The sequence below is a fragment of the Papio anubis genome, chromosome X (genome assembly GCF_008728515.1).
Source record: "Papio anubis isolate 15944 chromosome X, Panubis1.0, whole genome shotgun sequence".
Lineage (NCBI taxonomy): Eukaryota > Metazoa > Chordata > Mammalia > Primates > Cercopithecidae > Papio > Papio anubis.
In genome coordinates, this window is record NC_044996.1 from 12,136,584 (window position 1) to 12,163,165 (window position 26,582).

General features: G+C 37.9%; 1 non-coding gene across 1 annotated transcript; it reads left to right on the forward strand.

Annotated features, from left to right (window-relative positions):
- The first annotated feature begins 17,847 nt into the window (after window positions 1–17,847).
- On the forward strand, window positions 17,848–17,951 carry LOC116272285. The gene has a single exon (XR_004181001.1). It is a non-coding gene; the product is annotated as a small nucleolar RNA U13 (small nucleolar RNA).
- Window positions 17,952–26,582: the final 8,631 nt, after the last annotated feature.

A 26,582-nucleotide genomic window follows, 5' to 3' on the forward strand; every position in this document is an offset into this window, starting at 1 on the left:
AAAATCTATTTCTTAAATGAGTTGGATAAGAATAATTTTTCAATGAGTTTATATGTCCATGGATAAATATTATTTTGTGCTCTAATTGAATTTATTATCAAGCACTTTACGTGTGTGTGTGTGTGTGTGTGTGTGTTTTCATATATGTTAAGGCTAGAAACCTATTTGTGTAAAATATAAGATTAGAAAGGAGTTTTATTTTAGTAATGTCTCTCACTCATTTAAACTCCTTCTGACTTATATATTAAAATGTATCAGCTCTTATTTGTTTTAGGTCCTTCTTCAACGTGGTTGAAAGGAAAGCATTGAGAACCACATGAATTGCAAAGAATATGTAACCTAGTGGTAGTTTGACTCACATTCTCAATAGTGACTAATAGTGTTTCCTATTGAACCTGTGTTTAGTGCCTTGGAGGTTTTTCTTCCTAAGGGCAGAACCCCGTGTTGTGATATTAGGGGCAACTTGAAAACACTGTCCTTCTTTTTAAAAGTGTGAAAGGGAAGTGAGAGACAAAAGTCTCCCTGGAGCCTATACTCCAGGTGTTTCCGGGCAGACCAATTTTCGAAAGATGACGCATGGAAGTGGGAAAACTGAAAATAGATTCTCTGAGAACTGGCCACATCCACGTACTCCCTCAAAAGTCTTCATGGCCTTCTACACAAAGGAATACACACTCCAGTTTAAAACTCACTGCAACTGAGCCGAGATCACGCCACTGCACTCTAGCCTAGGTGACAGAGTGAGACTCCTTCTCAAACAAATAAAAAATAAATAAAAATAAATAAAACTCACTGCATTGGAGTATCTCTTGGGTCTCTTCACATTTCATTATTCTGTAATTACTTATGGCTTATCGTATTATAGGTTATAACCTTAAAGTTCCTTTGTAATGAAGAATCAAGAAGGAAACACATATATTTTGCAAATGCAAAATATGCAGCGCCATTTAATATTTTTTCTTTTATATTTGCATAAGATTAAACCACTGTAAATAATGGTATCTTTCAAATCAGTTATTGTTCATCCCATGTATATCTTATTGAAAACTTAACTTGAAAATTGGGTTTTCCAGTTTACTTGTAAGTAGATCCACAGCAAATCAGTTCTGTTTCATGCCTCTTCCCTACTGATAAATTGAATTGACTTGAGCAGAAACACGTTAAAATGTAACATGAGAAGAATACAGGAGGAGAGGAGAAGTGGCATGATAATTACCATAGAGACATCATATCGACCCTGCTATTAGTTTATCAAGTCACTAGCAAAACTGAGAAGTGAGCTCATTAGAGTAAATACAAAGACTTACTTTTACGTGTTACAATTATATTGTTCTAATTTAGAAGAAAAGCATGACTCAGTTACGTGGATTCCGTGCGGAGCTCTTTAGGTAATTAACTCTGGCAGTGACACACTATTTTCAGATAACAAGGAACACACAGTTTTCACCTGAGGGCTCCAAGGCATTTGGCTTTCTCAAACAAAGATTGTAGTGATGGCGATTACTTAATCTGTGAATGTAGTGTGGCGCACAGCTCTTTTCCAGAATCTCTTGAACAGCATGAAGAGTCTTTCACTGTCCATATAAATACATAGGATCATTAGTATGAAATAAGGTGGCTGGTTTCCACTGTCAGAATTAGATGCTTACTGGCATAATACATGTAGGTAGAATGAATGGCTAAAGTTCTGGAGCCCTAGTAAGTGCTTCATAAAGGTCTGGTGAATATTTGTGGAAATAAGCAATGAATGAAGAAAGGAAGATAGATAGATAGATAGATAGATAGATAGATAGATAGATAGATAGATGTAACAAAATATAAATATAGGTTATATATAAATATAAATTTAAACTATATATTTTCAACAAGGCTAGCAGAGCATATAGAAGGGAGTGGCTTCACACATAATAAAGTATTCTCTCAAGGATCTTTGTAACTCAAATATTTTTTGTGTATATTTATGTATTTATATGTGTGCACCTATATTCCTACATGTATATATATATATATGTTTATATGTGGGTATGTGTATACACTCATATATATGCGAGAGACAGGGCGTGTAGAAAGGGAGAGAGAGAATGAAAGGAAAAACCTCTTAGAATAGTAATTTCTATTTTGCTTTTGAATCCCACAGGACCACGACCAATCCAAATGCAGGGGACATCTTTCATTCAGCTTTTTATAATTAAGTCTAATCCTGAGTTGGATTCAGATTAAAAACAAAAAGAAGCAAACAAATAAACACAACAGACATCTATGAGATGGAAATAGGAGTGTGTGTGTGGCAAGGGAAATTGAAGTTCTAAACTGCCGTGAAAGGGTGAGCTGTGTTTTCACGGTTTCTTGAGAGATGCTCAGGAATATTAATACCTCCAAAACCAATAGACACAAGGACAATAAATTCAAAAGTGATGGAGACTTTGGTTAAAAGTGATAAAAAAAAAATATATGTGGTTCCTGGAGTCAGACAAAACTCAGGTAGAATTCCAGTTTTGTCACAACAGCTGTGAGATCTTGTGCAAGATATCTAATTTTTATGTGCCTCAGTTTTCTCATCTGTAACATTGGGTTGTGGTGAAAAATACATAATAACAGAGAATGTACAATTTTCCTCACTGTAGATTTATGGATGTAAAAATACAAGTCAATGTTCTTCAACTGATCTTTACTAGAAAGATATTGAAGAAGAAAAGCAGTTGTTTCTTGGATAAGGTTGTCAAGGTCTGTGGTAATGAAGATGACACAGGTTTTGTAGTTAGATAAATCTGGATTGGTTTCCTAAACCTACTATTTAAAAAGTTGTGTGATTCTGAGCTAGTTGCTTAAGCCTTAAGATTCTCAGATTCCTCTCTGTAAAATGTAATACTAATATAATACCTAGCACATATTTAGCATGGCGATGTACCAGACAATGTTCCAAGAGCTTTATGAATATTTGCTCATTTATTCCTCCTAGCCATCTAATGGAATAGGTACAGCATTGTTAGTGCTCTTAGCTACTCACTGAAGTGGTAGTCATTAACCCCATTGCACAATTGAGAAAATAACCTTGGAGAAAATGCATTAATAATAATAGTTTTTCAACTTCCTTAGGCCAATTAATAATAATAGTTTTTCAACTTCCTTAGGCCTTGTATCTTATATGAGTTGTCAAAAAGTGCTTGGCACCTATGAAGTGGTAAATAAACATGGTGATTAAGTCAGGTGGCTATCAAAAATGAAGCCTATGATGTTGACAGTGCTTTGGTGAGTAAGGCTGAATGCTGTAATCACACTTGTTTTTTTTGTTTGCTTGTTTTTAATTTCAATTTTTATCTTAGATTCAGGGGATACATTTGGAGGTTTGTTACAAGGGTATGTTGCATGATACCAAAGTTTGGGCTTCTGTTGATCTCAACACCCAGATAGTGAACATAGTACCCAATAGGAAGCTTTCAGCCCTTACTCCCTTCCATCCTTTTCTGCTTTTGGAGTTCCCGATGTCTATTGTCTATTATCTTTATGTCAGTGTATGCCTGATATTTAACTCCCTCTTATAAGTGAGAATACATGGTATTTAATTTTCTGTTTCTGCATTCATTTGCTTATGAATTTGCTTCAGCTAAATCCATGTTGTGGTGAAGAAAATGATTACATTTTTTAATGACTTCATAGTATTCCATGGTGTATATGTGTCATGTTTTCTTTATCCAGTCCACCATTAATTGGCATCTTAGTTGATTCCATGTCTTTGCTAGTGTAAATAGTGCTATAATAAGCATACAAGTGCGTATGTCTTTTTGGTAAAATAATTTTTTTCCTTTGGGTACATACTCAGTAAATGGATTGCTGAGTCGAATAGCAGTTCAAATTTAGTTGAAAAATCTCCAAACTGATTTCCACAGGGGCTGAACTAATTTGCATTACTACCAAGAGTGTATAAGCATTTCTCTTTCTCTTCAGCTTTGCCATCATCTGTTATTTTTTGACTTGTTAATGATAGTCATTCTGACTGGTATGAAATGCCTATGATGTTACAATAAATTTTCTTTTTAGAGCACTTTCAAACTTACTGAAAGGACCTATTGAATGCTAAAGAAAAAGCAAGCAGTCCCCACTTTCTACATGCTTCTAAAGAGTTAGCCACAAAGATTTGGACTAAATGACTGTTCCTGTTTGATAACCATTGACTTGGGTCACAAAATACCGTACCTTTCAAGAGCAACACTGTCTTCCTTTAGGTACTTGAGTAGCTATTAGATGCAATATTTGGCACAAGTAATTTACGCCCATGCTGTGTTCTTTCTAAAAGATCCGGTGTCCCCAATCTAATTTACTAACGTTTTATGTTTTCTTTGACTATGAGTTATTTGAATCTTCTGATAGTTCAAGGGAATCTGAGTGAGTTTGAGCATTGGCTTTGGAAAGATTTTCTCACGTTGTAACTTTTGGATAATGGCTATTAATATAAAAACTGGATTACTCAGACCTCATGCTGATTAGGCTCTTGAGTTACAGAAGAATTAGTACTTATTTACCCATTGACAACTTTATTCAAATTTGAATGACCAAAATTCCAAGAGTGAATTTTATCAATTGATGTAAATATCAAAGGACTCGGCTAAGATTGATTGTGAGAAATGTGATTTAGCTGATCTTTCCTTTTAAAATTCTTAGGAAAAAAAAACCTGGTAAACAGTTAAAATTTTGGATGATGTTACTGGAAAAAGCTTTTCAGTGTATATATGCTTAGCTTTTCTCTCCTTAAATGGCATGCTTCAGCAATAAACATGGTAAAGGTATAAATTATTGCATGTGCATGATATTACATTCTTCCAATGGTGTTGCCACTCTTCTATTAGCAAATGAATTGAAAATCAAAGAACGTCTAGAAATTAACTTCAACTGTTCTAAGTCTCTATTATCTTACCGAGGGAATTATACATAACTATATCTATTTCTAGTTACTACTTTTGCATCTTTCCTGAATCTGCTGCATTTCAGTCCTTATCGTATTAGTCGAGGTTCTCCAGGAAAACAGAACCTGAAAGAAAAACAGAACCTGAATTATATCTATCTATCTATAAATATCTATATAATCTCTATCTGTATATACATATATATACTTAGAGAAATATATAGATCTATATATATGTGGCACATATACACCATGGAATACTATGCACTCATACAAAAGAAAGAGTTCATGTCCTTTGCATGGACATGGATGAAGTTGGAAACTATCTATATGTATATCTATATATGTATATATAGATAGAAATATAGAAATCTATATTATATCTATAGATAGAAATCTATATTTCTATCTATATATACATATCTATATATACATATACACATATCTATATATACATATATAGATAAATATACATGCATATATACATATACAGATAGAGAAATATATATTTTTATATATCTATATCTGTCTGTCTATATTGATCAATTGACCCACTTAATTATGCAGGGTGAGAAATCCTAAGACCTGCCATGTAGAAACTAGAGAACGAGAAAAGCCTGTGGCAAAGTTCCAATCTAAGCCCCAAACCCTGAGAATGCAGGGAGTTGATGGTGTAATTTCCAGACCAAGGGTCAGAGAAAATGAGATGAGCTATGTCAGACAAAGCAGGCAGGCAAAAAGCAACCAAAGTTAGTTGCTCCTTTCTCTGGCTTACTGTTCTATTCCAGTCCTCAACGTTTATTGCCCATATTGCAGAGGGCAATAAACCTTACTGAGTCCACTGATTCAAATACTAATCTCATCCTGAAACCATCCTCACAGACACACCCAGAAATAAATGTTTAATCTGAACACACTGTGACTAGTCAAATTGACTCATAAAATTAACCATCACACATCCACCCATTGTCAACTTGGCAGCCATACACTTATTCTTCTTCTTTCCTTTTTTTATTATACTTTAAGTTCTGGGATACATGTGCAGAATATGCAGGCTTGTTACACAGGAACACATGTGCCATGGTGGTTTGCTGCACCCATCAACCTGTCATCTACGTTAGGTATTTCTCCTAATGCTATCCCTCGCCTTGTCCCCCAATCCCTGACAGGCCCTGGTGTGTGATGTTCCCCTCCCTGTGTTCATGTGTTCTCATTGTTCAACTCCCACTTATGAGTGACAACATGGGCAGTGTTTGATTTTCTGTTCTTGTGTTAGTTTGCTGAGAATGATGGTTTCCAGATTCATCCATGTCCCTGCAAAGGACATTAACTCATTCTTTATTATGGCTGCATAGTATTCCATGGTGTGTATGTGCCACATTTCCCTTATCCAGTCTGTCATTGATGGGCACGTGGGTTGGTTCCAGGTCTTTGCAATTGTGAACAGTGCTGCAATAAACATATGTAAGCATGTGTCTTTATAGTAAAATGATTTATAATCTTTTGGGTATATACTCAATAATGGGATTGCTGGGTCAAATGGTATTTCTAGTTCTAGATCCTTGAGGAATCACCACACTGTCTTGCACAATGGTTAAACTAATTTACACTCCCACCAACAGTATAAAAGCATTCCTATTACTCCACATCCTCTCCAGCACCTGTTGTTTCCTGACTTTTTAATGATCACCATTCTAACTGGGATATGATGCTATCTTATTGTGGTTTTGATTTGCATTTCACTAATAACCAATGATGATGAGCTTTTTTTTAAATATGTTTGTTGGCCGCATAAATATCTTCTTTTGAGAAGTGTCTGTTCATATCCGTTGCCCACTTTTTAATGGTGTTGTTTTTCTTTCGTGTAAATTTGTTTAAGTTTTTTGTAGAGTCTGGATATTAGACCTTTGTCAGATAGATAGATTGCAAAAACTTTCTCCCATTCTATAGGTTGTCTGTTCACTCTTTTGATCATTTCTTTTGCTGTTCAGAAGCTCTTTAGTTTAATTAGATCCCATTTGTCAATTTTTGCTTATCTTGCAATTGCTTTTGGTGTCTTGGTCATGAAATTTTTGCTTGTGCTTATGTCCAGAATGGTATTACCTAGGTTATCTTCCAGGATTTTTATAGTTTTGAGTTTTACATTTATGCCTTTAACCTATATTGTGCTGATTTTTGTGTATGGTGTAAGAAAGGGATCCAGTTTCAGTGTTCTGCATACAGCTAGCCAATTATCCCAGCACCATTTATTGAATAGGGATTCCTTTCTTTGTTGCTTGTTTTTGTCAGCTTTGTCAAAGATCAGATGGTTGTATATGTGTGGCCTTGTTTTTGGGCTTACTATTCTGTTCCATTGGTCTATGTGTGTTTTTTTATCAGTACCATGCTGTTTTGGTTACTGTAGCCCTGTAGTACAGTTTGAAGTCGGATAGTGTGATGCCTCCTACTTTATTCTTTTTACTTAAGATTGCTTTGGATATTTGGGCTCCTTTTCAGTTCTATATAAATTTTTAATAATTTAATTCTAGTTCTGTGAAGGAGAATTTATTTGGTAGTTTGATAGAAATAGCATTGAATCTTTAAGTTGCTTTGGGCAGTATGGCCATTTTAACAATATTGATTCTTCTTATCCATGAGCATGGAATGTTTTTCTATTTGTTGGTGTTATCTCTGATTTCTTTGAGTAGCGTTTTGTAATTTTCATTATAGAGATCTTGCACCTCCCTGGTTCACTGTATTCCTAGGTATTTTATTTTGTGGCAATTGTAAATGGGATTTATAACTAGTTTCTACTACTTATTCTGTATTTTCTTTACCTTCAGAAAGAATATCAGCTGGTTGTGGTTCTTTATCTGGTTGTATGACCCAAAGCTTCAATCTTGAAAAGTCTGGGCCATTCATAGTCCTAGCTGAATTGGGTTGTTATAATTTTCTATTGATCTAAATGAAATAACGTGATAATACTAAGAGAAGCACTAAGAGATCTCTTGTAGTCCATACATTCTCTTCATTACCTCCATTGTGGAAGAGCAGCCCAATTTACCCTTGTTAGTTCAGATCAATCACTGCCCCCAACATCATATCTCCCTTCTTGACCTGTTTACTCAGAGGTATGTGGAACTCACCGTAGCCAGATAACCACCTTAACTTCCAGTTTAATGGGATAATTATTGTGTCTCCTGGCAGAAGCATTGCTCCCTTTGAATTAAGACCTCTAGGCCAATAGAGCATAAATTCTCAGTAATAGGAAGCAAAACATTTGCCAGTATGTTGCTTGAGATGATGCAGAGTGGTTTGAGTCCTACTTTCACTCCTGGGTTACTAGGACCATGAATTCTGGCTATGGGAGGAACTGTACCATATATTGGACACTGATTCAGAACACATACAGTCTTCTGGAAAACCTTGTGCTAGATTTGCAAGGAATTGTCACATAGATGGTGCTGTAACAAAGTTTTCAAAGGGCCATGCCAACATTCTACAAGGTTAGATGCTTCAGGATGCTGAAAAATATGGAAGGAACAATGAATTTCATAAACATTGTTCCCATTACCTCACTTCATTTGTTGTGAAGTGAGTTCCTTGATCAGAAGCAATGCTGTGTAGAATAGTATGATGGCAGATGAATCAATATATAAGTTCATGAATGGTAGTTTTGGCAAAAGCATTGTGTGCAGGGAAGGCATATCCATATCCACAGAAAGCTTCTAGTCCAGTAGGAAAATAAGTGCTTGTCCTGTTTACTATGGAAGTGGGCAGTGTAATCAACCTTCTTCCAGGTAACTGTCTGATCAACTGGGGCAATAGTTCCATATCAGGGACTCAGTGCAGGTCCCTTTTGTTGGCAGACTGGACACTCAGCAGTGGCCATAGCTATATTGGCTTAGGAAAATGAAAGTCCTTGTTTCTGAGTCCATGCATAACCTCCATTTCTGCCACCATGGCAATGTGTTCATGAGTCCATTGGGTGATGACCGGCTGGCCTGGGAAAGAAGACTGATTGGTATTCAGCAAATGAGTCATCCTATCCACTTGATTAGTAAAGGCCTCACCTTTGAGGCTGAGGTTACCCCTTGGTGAGCATTTAGTGAACACAAATAGCTTCATGTTTTATTCCCATTCAGGAAGATCTATCCACATATCTCTCTTTGTCTTCAATTTTCCACCAATGTTTTTATTTCAAAACCCTGATAATCTAATCACACCACTGGCTACAACCCATGGAAGGGCATATATTCACATGTCTGGCTATTTCTCCTATCAAGCAAAGTAAATAACCAGGTGCCCTTCTTGCTGTTCTGTCCATTGGGAGGATTTTCCTTCAAGGATGTCCCCAACAGGGGTTATAGTGCTGCAGTTTTCCACTTTGAGGTGGTGCCTCTGCATATTGTGCAAAACCATTTGTAAGCCAGGCCCGAGTCTTTTCTTCCTCTATCAACTGATGCTAGAAAACTCTACATAAGGTCATAGGTGCAAGCTGGAGGAGAGATAATGCAGTTTGGATACAGGGACCATAGGATTTGAGTCATTTCTTCATATAACTTGCTTGTGCCTCAGGGCCTGCTTAGGCTCATTCACATAAATATCACTTCCATTTGATGGTGAAGAGTTGCTCTGCACTCCCAACATTTTTGGCTTATTGGGTCCAATACACTAAGTTCTTGATGGCTAGCTCAGAAAGCATGACCGTTTTGTTGCCATAGTTAACTATTCAGTCTCCACTAAGGCCCAGTGGCAGGCCAAGAGCTGTTTTCCAAAAGAAGAGTACTTATCTATGGATAATGGAAAGACATGCTCAAAAATCCAAAAGGCTCATGCTGTGATTTACCTATAGGTGTCTGCCCCCAAAACTTCAAACAGCATCTTTACTGCCACTGATACTTCAAGCAACGTTGGATCTGCTGGATCATGTGGCTCAGGTGGCATAGCAGCTTGCATAGCAGCCTGGACCTGTGGCAGAAACTTCTGTTCTGTGCCCCACTCAAAACTATTTGCTTTAAAGATCACTGGGTAAATGGGCCAGAGTAACATACCCAAATAAGGAATGGAATATGTTGATTCCAAAATCAAGAGGACTGCTAAGTGTTGTGCCTCATTTTGGATTGTAAGATGTACCAGACACAAAAATGTATCCTTCACCTTAGAATGGATATCTTGACATGCCCCATGCTACTAGACTCCTAGAAGTTTCACTAAGATAGAAGGCCCCTGAATTTCAGGAGGAGTAATTTCCCTTGCCTGACATGCAACTGTCTTACCAATAAGTCTAGAGTAGTTGCTATTTCTTGCTCACGGGATTCGATCAGCATCATGTCATCAGTATAATGGGCCAGCATGATACCTTATGGAAAGGAAAGGTGAACAAGTTCTCTTTAAACTAAATTATGACATAGGGTTGCAGAGTTGCTGTAACCCTGAAGTAGGATGGTGAAGGTGTATTGCTGGCCTTGCCACTTGAAAGAAAGCTGCTCTGATGGGTCATATGAATAGGTATGGAGAAAAAGGCATTTGCTAGATCAGTGGCTGCATACCAGATACCAGAGGGATTTATTAATTTGCTCAAGCAATGAAACCACATCTGGTAGAGCAGCTGCAATTGGAGTCACCACATAATTAAGCTTATGATAATTCACTATCATTATCCAAGAGACATCTGTCTTCTACACAGGCCAAATTGGAGACTTGAATGGGGTTGTGATGAGAACCACCGTCTCTGCATCTTTAAAGTCCCTGATGGTGGCACTAATCTAGTATTCCTTCTGAGAATGTGAATTGCTTTAAATTCAGTATCTACCATTTTCCTAGGCTGAGAAAGTTCTAATGCCTTCCATTTGGCGTTTTCCAATATAATTAATAGCCCTCATACCCCAGGTCAGAAAACCAAGGTGGAGATTTCACCAGCTGTTAGGTATGTCTATCCTAATTGTGCATTCTGGAACTAGCTGCAAGATGAGTTCAGGAATACATTGAACCCTGGACCCTAACAAAATACATGTGGAAGCCCCATTAAAACATGGAATATAGGTTGGGCATCCCAAATTCAAAAATCTGAAATCATAATGTTCCAAAATATAAACTTTTTGAGTGCCAACATAAGTCTCAAAGGAAATACCCATTGGAAAATATCAGATTTTGGATTTTCAGATTTGGGATGCTCAACCGGTTAAGTATAATGCAAATCTTTCAAAATCCAAAAAATCAAGTCTGAAACACTTCTGGTCCCAATCATTTTAGTAAGGAATACTCAACCTATAGAAAGTAAATGCAGGTCCTGTGGTCATTTACCTCAAGATGAAGCTCAGATGGCTAGTAATTTGTTATCAAGCAGTTCACAAGGATACTTGTTGACCTCAAATAAACTAAGGGTAGAGAAATTAGCAAAATCTACAAGAAAATGTTGGGAGACATGTTTCCATGGGTCTCCCACATGGTTGCAAGTCTTGTTTAGTGGCATTGACAGCCTTTTTCAAGACAGTCTTTTGAAGGATGTTTGTATAGCAAGCTGCCTTGGAATATAGAGATAATGTCTCCCTTCAGAGCACGGAACAGATTTGTTTCTTTACCCAAATCTAAAAATAATGTATTTCTCTGAAGCAAATGTTAGGCAGAGTTGTCAACAGCCCCTCTGTTAGTCCATTTTCACGATGCTGATAAAGATATGCCCATGACTGGGTGATTTTTAAAGGAAAAGAGGTTTAATGGACTCACAGTTCCATGTGACAGAGGAGGCCTCAGAATCATGATGAAAAGCAAGAAACACATCTTACATGGCAGCAGACAAGAGAGAAAATGAGAGCCAAGCAAAACAGGGTTTCCCCTTATAAAACAATCAGCTCTCATGAGACTTATTCACTACCACGAGAACAATATGGGGAAAACTGGTCCCGTAATTCAATTATCTCCCACTGGGTCCCTCCCACAATACATGGACGTTATGGGAGCTACAATTTAAGATGAGATTTGTGTGGAGACACAGCCAAACCATATAAGCCTTCTTATAAAATTGGGGTTTTTCTAAGAACAATTTTTTTTAGTTGTAACCAGACATGTTTGTACACTATTCACTTGGCCCACTCTGTGTTACCCCCCTTTGAACTTAGGGGCAAGAAGAACTAATGTAAATATGAAGCTCATGCTGACTCCTCTGCTGTATATAACAAATTATTTTGGCTCTGGTCCACAAGTTGTATGTCTTCTGCCATCATTCATGAAATTGTGGCATGCTAAGTGTTTAGCTTGCAAGCATAATAAAATCTCAGACACTTTAGAGTTCTTGATACCATAATTAATGAAGCAACTCATGCCAAGGTTCTAGTAACTGTAGGATATCACAAATCAAAATTCCGTGCACTCAAGACCAAGATAGCTGTGGCTGAAGAGTCAGTCAAAACATTAGCAACAGCTTAGATGTCTCCAAGAACAGTCTTATTAGTGGTAGACTCATTATCAAGCCCTTGTATCTTACTAAACAATAAAGTTTAGGCACACGGTTCTTGAGAAATACACAAATAAGTGTAAATTATATGTATAATATAGACTTTTGGTATATTATTAGGTAGTAAACTCCTTGGGCTTCCACATATAAAGAAAGCAACATGAGACAAACCTTAGGAAATAAGCATTGACTTTACTATGTGTGCATAATGCCAGTAAAATAATTAGCTAAACCTTTAAATGTCATTAAACAAGTAATTTTATATCACATTAATGAAACATAGTATCATCTCTTGTACAACACGGTGACTGTAGTTAATAACAATGTATTATATTCTTTAAAATTATGAAGAGAATAGATTTGATGTTTGCTCACCACGTAAAAATGATAAATATATGAGATAATGCATATATTAATGCAGTCAACTGAGCCATTCCACAAAGTATAATGTTTCAAAACATCATGGTGTACACAGTATTTTTTAAAAGTTTTAAATAAAAAACTATAAAAGTAAGTAAAACATATTAGTATGGTTGAAAGCAAAGTTTAAAAAAGGAAGCAATTTCCGATAAAAATTAATTTTGTGTGCAATCTGGAAAATTTGAATTCTGTGAGAAGTTCTAGAGAAATTTACTATAGAAAATGCTAAGATTGTGAAAACTTATAATTACTGATACTTATTGGAGCTATGATTACAAAGAATCATTGTCTTACTCTTGTTAACTTTCAAAATTAATGTATTTCTTCTGGATATCCTTGTGGATAACTAGTTCACTGTCACATTAACGAAGACTTCTGTGCTCTTGTTGGTCATTCAGAAATTAGGACAGAATACAGAAGAACAGAACTATGTCCTTTGCAGTAACATAGATGGCGCTGGAGGCCACTATCCTAAGTGAATTAATGGACAAAGAGAAAACCAGATACCACATGTTCTCACTTATAAGTGGTAGCTCAACACTGGATACACATAGACATAAAGATGAAAACAATCATTAATAACATTATTATTAATGTTACTATTAATATAGTATAGTATCATACTATCATTAGTAGTAGCAATTATTTACTACTAGAAGAGAAAGGGAGAGGCACGTGAACTGAAAAACCATCTGTTGGGCACTATGCTTACTATATGGGTGATAGGATCATTTTTACCCCAACCCTCAGTGTCATGCACCAGGTAAAAAATATGCACATTTACTCCTTAATCTAAAATTCAAGTTGATTTTTTTAAAAAAGAAATTATGGCATACACTCCATGTTTTCTTTGTTTTCCTCAGTAACACAGTGTTCTGCATACAGTAGAGGCTCAGCAAGCTGCCAAGGAAATGGTGTAATGTTCTGAGTTGTCACTGCTTCTAGAAAAAAAGGATGGTTAACTTCCTTTTTAAAAAAGAGCAACATCATATTTCTCAGTATAGAAGCTTCTGTGATACTGCTTTAAATGATCTTCATTAAATTCAATAAATGGTTTATTTGACTGTTAGAACATTACTCTAATTTGATGTTTATGACTTCTTTTCTGTGCAGATCTTTACAATTTTGAAAAAATTAATATTCAAAAATGTGACTGGGATGGCTTTATTAACCTCTTATGTAACTCTCTAATTAAAATATTACCTAAATGATCTGCTTTATACTCACTACAAATTGGAAGAAAAAAATTTCTGTGTTCCTTCTTTTACACTGTAAATAGTACAAAGCCACAGTGAGCACAAAAATATACAGCTTACAAAGTATAAATATGCAACTTCAGCATTCTAATGATTTTTGATATTAAAATTAATTTAGATTTTTTTCTCAGTACATTTACTGCTCTGAGGGTTCTCAACTCCAAATTTCTTTGTACCAGTTGATTGATATGACATAGACAATGCCTAATTTGGGAAACACTTTGGACATTCTGACCATAAGTATTAGTGACACCTATGACAAGGAATGCTGCTTCCACTAGAATAATTTTTATAACGTCAGGAATCATTGCTGGTTTTGTTTATCCACATTGCCTAGAAAAATGCAATAGAGTAGATATTCAATAAATAATTAAGTAAATGAATTTGTGACACTTGTCATGAGTTACATAAGGCTACAAAGAAGGAAAGAAAGTACTTTATGAAGGAGTTGGTCTGTGAGTCTAACATTTGTATCTGTAACACTGCATTGCATGCTGAACCCTGTTTTATCATTTCTATAGGTTATATCACTGTAAATCATCATCTTATTTATTCATCTGTATGTTATCTCTTTCTTTCACTAGATTATAAATTCCATGGAGGAAGGTACCATATTGGTCTTCTAAAAAGCTATGTCCTAAGTACCTCAAATCATAGTAGGTATCATGTATATATGTGTGTGTGTGTGTACATATGTGTACATACACACACACACACACACACATATATATATATAATCAATTTAATATGGGCTTTGGTACATCTATAAAGCACAAGCTGGTAATATGTAAGGTTAAAAAATCCAAGTTTTTGAGTGCTGAGACAGACCCTTTAGAAGGGCATTTGCATCTATTTTGTACATGAGGCCTGGTTATGGAAATTACTTTCTATAATAAGCTGGAACCTACTTATGAATACTGAATATATGTAAGGATTGAAAATTTCTGGAGGATGCTGATAAATCTTGGTTTGGGGATAAATTTATTTATAGATTTGAGGGGTATTTAAAGCATAGATGGTGACTTCATGGGATTGATACATTCCAGCTTTATGAGAAAATTTAAATAAAATGAGGTATAATTTATTTGTTATGATTATATTTATATATTGTTTCATTAGTAGTAGAAGTAGTAGTATTTGTTGTTGTTAGTAATAGTTCCTATCATATGATAGGCACCAAAATAATTGTCAAAGAATGGTTTCTCATGTTTAGATTTGCTGTTCCTCTTATTTTTCTGAGATGTCTCCAGAGCAAAAACAAACTTTCCAGCACTACCCAAATTTCTAAGGAAGATACACAGTGATTGGTATATCAGCATGAACACTGAGAGGAGCTATTCATATATTCTCTTTCCTAAGTGATAGGTATCAATTATTTGGACATAGGCTGCACCTCACAGACAAAGCAAAAGCTCACAAACATTGTCACATGTTGGTTATTCAGTTTCCATTTCCATTAAGAAGAAACGTCAAAGAAAAATGTCAGATGTTAGTTTCAGACAGAGTCTCAAAAAAGAGAGCAGTAAATCAGAGAAATGATTCCAGGATATCAGTGGTACTAGTTTACACAGAATTGTCAACTTATATGGGACTGAAAATCTTCCTCAAACTTACAAGACGGTGATAATAAAAGTCACTGCCAGGTTAGTAACTTACAAGACGGGTATAGTCAGGTACCATGTAACAACATTGAGGTAAATGAGAGACCACATCTATGATGGCAGTTCCTTAAGATTATAATGGAGCTGAAAAATTCCTATTGCCTATTGAAGCTGTAGCTGCCATAAGATCCTAGCACAACAAGTTATTCATGTGTTTGTGGTGATGTTGGTGTAAACAAACCTACTGCACTGCCAGTCATATAAAAGGACAGCATGTACAATTATGTACAGTATATAATACCTGAAAATGACAATGACTATGTTACTGGTTTATGTATTTACTATATTATACTTTTTATCAGTATTTTAGAATGTACTCTTTCTACTTACAAAACAGCCTCAGGCAGTTCCTTCAGGGGGTATTCCAGAAGAAGGCATTGTTTTCGTAGGAGATGACAGCTTCATACGTGTTAGAGCTTCTGAAGACCTTCCAGTGGGAAAAGCTGTGGAGGTTGAAGACAGTGATGCTGATAATTCTGACACTGTGTAGGCTTAGGCTAATTTGTTTGTTTGCGTCTTAGCTTTTATTTATTTATTTTTATTTTTTTTTAATATCAACAAACTACAGAATTTATTCAGATTTTGCCAGGTTTCCAGTAATGTCCTTTTTCTTTTTTCTGTTATTATTATTATTATACTTTAAGTTCTAGGGTACATGTGCACAATGTGCAGGTTTGTTACATATGGATACATGTGCCATGTTGGTGTGCTGCACCCATTAACTTGTCATTTACATTAGGTATATCTCCTAATGCTATCCCTCACCCCTCCCCACTCCCCACAATAGGCCTCGGTGTGTGATGTTCCCCTTCCTGTGTCCAAGTGATCTCATTGTTCAATTCCCACCTGTGAGTGAGAACATGTGGTGTTTGGTTTTCTGTTCTGGCGATAGTTTGCTGAGAATGATGGTTTCCAGCTGCATCCATGTCCCTACAAAGGACATGAACTCATCCTTTTTTATGGTTGCATAGTATTCCATGCTGTATATGTGCCACCTTTTCTTAATCCAGTCTGTCACTGATGGACATTTGGGCTGATGCCAAGTCTTTGCTATTGTGAATAGTGCTGCAATAAACATACGTGTGCATGTGTCTTTATAGCAGCATGATTTGTAATCCTTTGGGTATATCCCAAGTAATGGGATGGCTGGGTCAAATGGTATTTCTAGTTGTAGATCCTTGAGGAATCGCCACACTGTTTTCCACAATGGTTGAACAAGTTTACAGTCCCACCAACAGTGTAAAAGTGTTCCTATTTCTCCACATCCTCTCCAGCACCTGTTGTTTCCTGATTTTTTAATGATTGCCATTCTAACTGGTGTGAGATGGTATCTCATCGTGGTTTTGATTTGCATTTCTCTGATAGTGAGTGATGATGAGCATTTTTTCATGTATCTGTTGGCTGTATGAATGCCTTCTTTTGAGAAGTGTCTGTTCATATCCTTTGCCCACTTTTTGATGGGGTTGCTTCTTTTTTCTTGTAAATTTGAGTTCTTTGTAGGTTCTGGATATTAGCCCTTTGTCAGATGAGTAGATTGCAAAAATTTTCTCCCATTCTGTTCACTATGATGGTAGTTTCTTTTGCTGTGCAGAAGCTCTTTAGTTTAATGAGATCCCGTTTGTCAATTTTGGCTTTTGTTGCTGTTGCTTTTGGTGTTTTAGACATGAAGTCCTTGCCCATGCCTATGTCCTGAATGGTATTACCTAGGTTTTCTTCTAGGGTTTTTATGGTCTTAGGTCTAACATTTAACTCTCTAATATATCTTGAATTAATTTTCATATAAGGAGTAAGGAAAGGATCCAGTTTCGACTTTCTACTTATGGCTAGCCAATTTTCCCAGCACCATTTATTAAATAGGGAATCCTTTCCCCATTTCTTGTTTTTGTCAGGTTTGTCAAAGATCAGATGGCTGTAGATGTGTGGTATTATTTCTGAGGGCTCTGTTCTGTTCCATTGGTCTATATCTCTGTTTTGGTACCAGTACCATGCTGTTTTGGTTACTGTAGCCTTATAGTATAGTTTGAAGTCAGGTAGTGTGATGCCTCCAGCTTTGTTCTTTTGGCTTAGGATTGTCTTGGCAATGCGGGCTGCATTGAGTCTTAGCTTTTAACAAAAATGTTTCAAAAGTAAAATAACAATAAAAGGGCTGTAGAATAAGGATATAAAGAAAGAATAATACTTTCGTAGTTCATAAGCATGATCATTGGGTATTCACACACATGCATGAGATATGCCACCCTCCCACCTTGTTAAGATGTTGGTGCATAACCCATCTTACATGGAAAAAAAAGAAAAAAACAATTTTACAGTTGTACAATGTGTTTGTGTTTGAAGCTAAGTGTCATTATAAAAGTCAAAGTGTTTCAAAAATTAAAAGTTATAAAGTAAAAATGTCACAGTAAGCTAAGGGTATTAGTACAGAAGAATTTATGTAATAAATTTAGAGTACCCTAAGTGTATAGTGTGTATTAAGCCTATGGTAGTGTACAGTAATGTCCTAAGCTTTCACATTCACTTACCCCTCACTCACTGACTCATTCAAGCAGCTTCCAGCCCTTCAAGTTCGAGTCACAGTAAGCCTCCTATACAGCTGAGCCATATTTTTTGTGTCTTTCACAACATATTTGTACTGTACATTTTCTAGTTTTCAATATATTAAGATACACAAATACTTACCATTGTGTTACAATTGTCTACAGTATTCAGTACAGTACCATGCACTATAGGTTTGTACCTAGAAGCAATAGTCTATCCCTTATAGCCTAGGTCTACCACGGGCTATACCATCTAGGTTTGTGTAAGTACAGTCTACGATATTTGCACAATGATGAAATTGCCTAAGAATGCATTTCTCTGAATGTATCCCCACGGTTCAACAACACATGACTGTATGTACTTGTCTCAAGAACTGGGTCCAGTTATCTGCACAGAGGCTTCTCTGCTAATACACAGGAGATAAATTTGTAGATATGATCACAAAATGGCTTGTGAATATAGGATGAATTTGCTATAGTGATAATATTCTCTAGTTTGTTTCTATCTTCCATGTAGTTACTCAGTAGCTACTGTCAATTCCACCTCTGAAATGTATCTTAGATGCTTTTCCACATTTCTTTTCTGATTTCACTTACCTAGGTCATCATATTTTCCCTGGAACTCTAGCAATGCCATTCTAACTGCCTTCTCCATTTTTACACTTTTTCCTATGTTCAGTCTCATTCTTTTCAAATTCATCTTCCACACCATGGCCTAAAGAATCTCTCCAGCAATCAAGTCTGATCATATGCCACACAAGACTTTTTGTGTAAAACCATCAATGACTTTTCACAACATTCTAGGAAAAAACACAAACACATGCACATTCGCACACACACACACACACACACACACTTAAGCAAGATAACCAATCAAGTTCTTTATTTTATTTATGATACTTTAAGTTCTAGGGTATAATCAACCTCAATCTATACTTTCATCTTCTTCTCCTAAAAACAGTCCCCAAATAACCTAAGCTACCACAGTGCTTGCCTTGACACTTGCTACATCTAAAACATACTAAGTCCTCCTTTTATCAGCTTATGCTGTTCCTGCCTCCTGAAATGTCTTTCCACACTTTGCCTATGAATGTACTTTTCCATTGAGACCAAAGTCAAATGCAACCTTGTCTTTGAAACTTCCCTGACCATTCTACATAAACTGATTCATTCTCTCTCTCTAATTCCACAATACATGTTTAATGATACTATTTCGCACGTTTCTATTTTTTATCTTGTATTTTTGGGGTTTATCTCCTTCCATCCATATATTCTTAGCACCTTAAGGGCATGACAGCATCTTCCTCATTTCATATCTATCTCAATTTATTAAGGCTGCTGGTTTAAACAACAGACATTTATTTCTCACAGTTCTAGAGGCACCAATAGATTTCCTTCCTAGTGAGGGCCTGTTTCCTGGCTTGCAGATGATGGCTGTCTAGCTGTATCCTTGCATGGCAGAGAGAGAGCACAAGTGCTCTACTATCTGTTCCTCTTCTTATAAGGACACTAAATTACATCCTGGGAGCACTACCCTCTTGAACTTATCTAAATCTAATTACCTCTGCCAAGCCCCACCTCCTAATAACATCACATTAAGGGTTACAGCTTCAACACATTGAATTTGTGGGGGACACAAACATCTAGTGCATAATACCTACCAATTTGCCCCTCTCCCACTTAGTGTTTAGTATAATGTTGAGTGTATTATAGGCTTGGAGGCATGAAAACCAACCTTTCATACATTCAATTGCTCTGAGGTCTCTGACTGCAGTTGACAGGCAGTCCTGCTGCTATACTCTGATCTACCATTGTATTCCTGTGGAGGCCCTCCTAACCTCCAGCCTGCTCTCAGCCTGTGATGAAACACAGTGGGAATGCTAAAGCAGACAAGCCTCTGGGAGATTTAAAACTTCCTGGGCGTGGTGGCTCATGCCTGTAATCCCAACACTTCAGGAGGCCAAGGCAGATGGATCACAAGGTCAGGAGCTCGAGACCAGCCTGGCCAATATGGTAAAACCCCATCTCAACCAAAAAAAAAAAAAAATTAGCCAGGCATGGTGTCATGTGCCTGTAGTCCCAGCTACTCAGGAGGCTAAGGCAGAAGAATCACTTGAACCCGGGAGGCAGAGGTTGCAGTGAGCCAAGATCACACCACTGCACTGCAGCCTGGGCACAGAGTGAGACTCTGTCTCAAAAAAAATAAATAAATAAAAGACACCTTTGATGGCTGGCTGACTTTTGCTTTATGATTTTCCTTTGGCCTTGCTGAACTCTCTTAAGCCTAGGGTTAGGGTAACTGTTCTGTAGTCTAAGACACATCATATAACCTTTCTTCCTTCTCTCTTTCCTTCACAAGTGTCCACCCTGTATTACAGTGTAATGGTTCTTCTGGCCTTTTTTCCCCATTTTCCCTCACAAGCAGTGCCCCTAAAAAAATCTCTTGTATGGTAAATCCACTTGTGTTTGTCCGTTCTTACACTGCTGATAAAGACATACCCAAGACTGGGCAATTAAAAAAAAAAAAAAAAAAGAGGTTGAATGGCCTTACAGTTCCACATGCCTGGGAAGGCCTCATAATCACGGTGGAAGGCAACGAGGAGCAAGTCACATCCTAAGTGGATAGTGACAGGCAAAGAGAGAGATCTTGTGCAGGAAAACTCCCCCTTACGGAACCATCAGATCTCGTGAGACGTATTCAGTATCACAAGAACAGCACGGGAAAGACTTGCCCCCATGATTCAATTACCTCCCACTGGGTCCCTCCCACTGGGTCCCTCCCACAATACATGGGAATTCAAGAAGAGAGTTGGGTGGGGACATAGCAAAATCATATCATTGTGCTCCTGACCCTCCCAAATCTCATGTCCTCACATTTCAAAATTAATCATGCCTTCCCAACAGTTCCCCAAAGTCTTAATTCATTTCAGCATTAACTCAAAAGTCCGCAGTCCAAAGTTTAACACGAGACAAGGCAAGTCCCTTCCGCCTATGAGCTTGTACAATCAAAAGCAAGTTAGTTACTTTCTAGATACAATGGGGGTACGGGCATTGGGTAAATACAGCTGTTCCACATGGGAGAAATTGGCCAAAACAAAAGGGGTTACAGGCTCCATGCAAGTCTGAAATCTAGCAGGTTAGTCAGATCTCAAAGCTCCAAAATAATCTCCTTTGACTCGATGTCTCACATCCAGGTCATGCTGATGCAAAAGGTGGGTTTCCATGGTCTTGGGCAGCTCTCCCCCTCTGGCTTTGCAGGACATAGCCCCTCTCCTGGCTGCTTTCATGTGCTGGCATTGAGTGTCTGTAGCTTTTCCAGGTTCAAGGTGCAAGCTGTCGGTGGATATACCATTTAGGGGTCTGGAGGACGGTGGCCCTATTCTCACAGCTCCAGTATGTGGTGCCCCAGTAGGGACTCTGTGTGGGGGCTCTGACCCCACGTTTCCCTTCCACACTGCCCTAGCAGAGGATCTCCACGAGGGTCCCACCCCTGCAGTAAACTTCTGCCTGGGCATCCAGGTATTTCCATACATCCTCTGAAATCCAGGCAGAGGTTCCCAAACCTCAGTTCTTGACGTCTGTGCACCCACAGGCTCAACACCATGTGGAAGCTGTCAAGGCTTAGGGCTTCCACCTTCTGAAGCCATTGCCTTCGCTGTACCTTTGCCCCTTTTAGTCACAGCTAGAGTGCTGGGATGGAGGGCACCAAGCCCTAGACTGCACACAGCAGAGGGACCCTGGGCCGGGCCCATGAAACCATTTTTTTCCTCCTAAACATCCAGGCCTATGATGGGAGGGGCTGCCACAAATGCCCCTGACATGCCCTGGCTACATTTTCCCCATTGTCTTAGTGATTAACAAATGGCTTCTTATTTTGTATGCAAATTTCTGCAGCCAGCTTGAATTTCTCCTCAGAAAAATGGATTTTATTTTCTAACGTTTATCAGGCTGCAAATTTTCCAAACTTTCATGCTCTGTTTCCCTTTTAAAACCGAATGCCTTTAACAGCACCTAAGTCACCTCTTGAATGCTTTGCTCCTTAAAAATGTCTTCCTCCAGATACCCTAAATCATCTCTCTCAAGTTAAAAGTTCCATAACTCTCTAGGACATGGGCAAAATGATGCCAGTCTCTTTTCTAAAACATAACAGTCACCTTTGCTCCAGTTCCCAACAAGTCCCTCATCTCCATCTGAGGCCACCTTAGCCTGGATTTCATTGTCAATTTAATTATTAGCAATTTGGCCAAAGCCATTCAAAAGTCTTTATGGAATTCCAAACTTTCCTACATTTTCCTGTCTTTCTCTGAGCTTCCCAAAGTTTTTCAACCCCTGCCTGTTACCCAGTTCCAAAGTCACTTCCACATTTTTGGGTATCTACAGCAGTGCTCCCCTCTACTGGTATCAATTTACTGTATTAGTCCATTTTCACACTGCTGATAAACATACCTGAGACAGAGAAAATTACAAAAAAAAAAAAAGGTTTAATGGACTTACAGTTCCACATGGCTCAGAAGGCCTCACATGGTGGAAAGCAAGGAGGAGCAAGTCACATCTTACATGGATGGTGGCAGGCAAAGAGAGAGAGCTTGGGCAGGGAAACTTCCTCTTATAGAGCCATCAGATTTTGTGAGATTTTTCACTATCACGAGAACAGCATGGGAAAGATTTGCCCCCATGATTCGATTAACTCTCACCAGGCCCTTCCCACAACATGCGGGAATTCAAGATGAGATTTGGGTGGGGACACAGCCAAATCATATCACACATCACCATGCTTAGTGTAGGCTTTATGGGGGAACTTGAATAATACATTACTTGTTTGTTTGTTTGTTTGTTTGTTTGTTTTGTTTTGTTTCCAGAGTCTCACTCTGTCACCCTGACTGGAGTGCAGTGGCACAATCTTGGCTCACTGCAACCTCCATCTCCTGGGTTCAAGCGATTCTCATGTCTCAGCCTCCTGAGCAGCTGGAATTACAGGCATGTGCCACCATGCCCAACTGATTTTCATATTTTAGTAGAGATGGTATTTTACCATGTTGGCCAGGCTGGTCTGGAACTCCTGACCTCAAGTGATTCACCTGCCTTGCCCTCCCAAAGTGCTAGGATTATAGATGTGAGCCACCGTGCCCAGCGACATTAGATTTAAATGAATTAATGAGTCAAATAATGGTGCATTTTTTTCTCCTAAATACCAGATGCCTTTGTGCTACACTCTGGCTATTCAAAGTCCTTAATCTTACATAATCCTCAACTCAGATCTTCTTTTTTTCCCCTCAATTTATTCTTATGTTTGAACCTGGGAGCTTCTGGAGTTATTGATTATCTATGTGTAACAAAGGTCATATAAGTCATTTGAACAGGAGAGAGGGAAACACTGGGTAGAAGAGGGCAGTTCACTATCAAAGGCCCCACCCTCAAGCCTGGAGACCCACAGCCCTAAATGGGGACAGGCATTCCTGTTTTCATGCCAAAAAGTTGTCTTTTGGCCTGACACACTCCCTACGCTGTACCCATGTAAACCTCAAACTGCAGGCTCCAGAAGCAGACCGGCAGGTGAGAAGATGAGAAGACAAGCAGACTGATGGCAGAACAATGCGACAGAGAAAGAGAGAAGAAGAGGAATGCCTGAACTCTGAGAGGAGTTCAGCTGGGGGCAGTTGGAAAGGAATTCAGTCACTGGATGACCAAACTCTAGGGAAAGATCATCTTCCCATTCCATCACCCTTGCTGACTCCCCATCCATCTTGCTGAGAGCCACCTTCACCACTCAATAAAACCCTACATTCATGCTTCAAGCCCGTGTGTGACCCAGTTCTTCCCTGGATGCTGGACAAGAGCTTGGGATGCAGAAAACTGTCACACTAGCCCCGTGCCCTTGTGAAAAGGCAGAGGGCCCATGGAGCTGGTTAACACTAAAACCGTCTATGGATGGTAGGGCTAAAAGGGCACATTTTAACACATGCCCACTTGAGCTGCTGCACCTGTCCATCTGCATGCTCCCCCTCCCCTCAGGGTTTTGAGCAGTGGCAGTGACCGAGCAGGCAAGCCACATCCCTGTTGCATGTCCTGTGAAGGAGATCAGGGAAATCTCCTGTTTTATATGGACCTATGACTAGTGACTAATAACTCACTCATACTTACTTTTAAACAAGGAGGAGCTGAGAAAATAATATTTATAATTGAATAAAGTGGTATTATCAAAAATTGTAAACTTACTTTATATTTGTACAAAACTTGTCTGAAAGTATTTAGTATATGTCCTGACTTTGTACTTGTTTTCAACTGCAGTTTTTAAAGAGATAACTTAAAAGGTATAAGTATAACATTAGAGGAAGAGTGATGCAGCGCCTGCAGTACTGAGCTTGTTGCTGTATTTCTATTATTATCTGTCAATTGAATACTGACAGTATGGGCAACAAACAGAGGATTTCAGGGAATGTCTGGATATAATTACCTATAATACACGTGTATGAAAGAAGGGAAACAACTGTAATAATTACAAAATTGTTATTGAACCCTTTGATCTGTCAGCTAAAAGACAGGAAATAAGATTATCTCATAGCTTCTAAATTATGGTTGAAGTTACACTGAGCTAGATCAGGACTGTTATCTCTTACACACACACACACACACACACACACACACACACACATTTCTTGACCTCAGATGCAGAGCAGTGTGCTAATCACATCCTTCAGATATGGTACTCTTTCATTATTGATCTACACAAGTTTCCTGTCTTACCTTAATCCATTGTTTTGTCCTGACTTCCTTTTGTATTTGTCCATTTTGCATTGCTTTAAAGGAATACCTGAGACTGGGCAATTTATAAAGGAAAATGATTTATTTGGTTCATGGTTTTGCAAGTTGTACAGGCATGGCACCCACAACTTCTTGGTTTCTAGTGAATCCTCAGGCAGTTTTTATCCACGGTGGAAGGTAGAGAGAGAACAGGCATGTTATATGGTAAGAGAAGGAGCAAGAGAGAGAGATGCCAGGCTCTTTCAAACAAACAACTGTTGCACGAACTAAGAGTGAGACTCACTCACTACTGCAAGGACAGCAGCAAACCATTCATGAAGGATGTACTCCATGACCAGAACACCTCTCACTAGGTCCATCTCCAACACCAGAAATCATATTTCAACATTGGATTTGGAGGACACAAATATCCAAATCAAATAACTGCCCCATCTTCAAGCTCTTATTAATATATGTCTTTGGATATGTATGTGTCTTTGCAAAATTATACAATATATAGCATAGTGGTTAAGAGTGAAGATTCTGAAGATAGATTGCCTCAGTTTAAATCCTTGCTCTCGGGCTAAATAGCTATGCAGTTTTGGAAAAATTGCTTAACATCTCTGTTATTCCATTTCCTAGCATTATTGTGAAGAGTTAATAAGTTAATTAGGCCCGGAGTGGTGGCTCATGCCTGTAATCCCAGCATTTTGGGAGGCTGAGGCAGGCAGATCATGAAGTCAGGAGTTTGAGACCAGCCTGACCAACATGGTGAAACCCAGTCTCTACTAAAAAACAAAAGTTAGCTGGGCATGGTGGCGTGCACCTGTAATTCCAGCTACTCAGGAGGCTGAAGCAGGAGAATCGCGTGAACCTGGGAGGCAGAAGTTGCAGTGAGCCGAAATCGTGCCATTGCACTCCAGCCTGAGCAACAGAGCGAGACTCCTTCTCAAAAAAAAAAAAAAAAAAGGATAAAAAAAGAAAACTATGTATTTAGAAAAACATCAGGCACATAGTAAGCCCTCAGGAAATGCTGGCTATTCTTATGTGTACACATTTATAAATTACATGAATGATAGTCCAATGTCATTGTATTTCTTAATTTTTCACTTAACACTGTATTTGTAAAATTCACATATAATAGTGTAAGCATATCTAGTTTATTAGTTTGACTGCTTTAGACTATTAATCCATTATCTATTTGTGATGGATACCTAGATTGTCTCTAACTCTCAGCTACCACAAACAATACAATTTCTAATATGCCTATTGGGATTACATTCTGCTGCAAGTAACAGAAACCAAATAGTGGTTCATTTATCTCACATAATGAAAAGTCTATAGGTATATGGCTTCATCCTTTGCAATAATTCAGCGTTAAAATATAGTTTGTCTATTATTAATAGCGCTATACCGGGTCTTTTTTCTGTTGTTTTATTTAGTGTTTGCTACACATGGACACACACGTGTGTGTATGTATGCATGTAGATATAGATAATTTATTCTGCTGTTAATCTTATATTTTGGACATATATTTTATAAGCAGTATATAGTTTAGTTTGTAAATGCAACCACAAAATGTTTGTTTTCTAACTAGAAAATTAGTCCGTTAGCATTTCTTTTGATTGCTGGCTT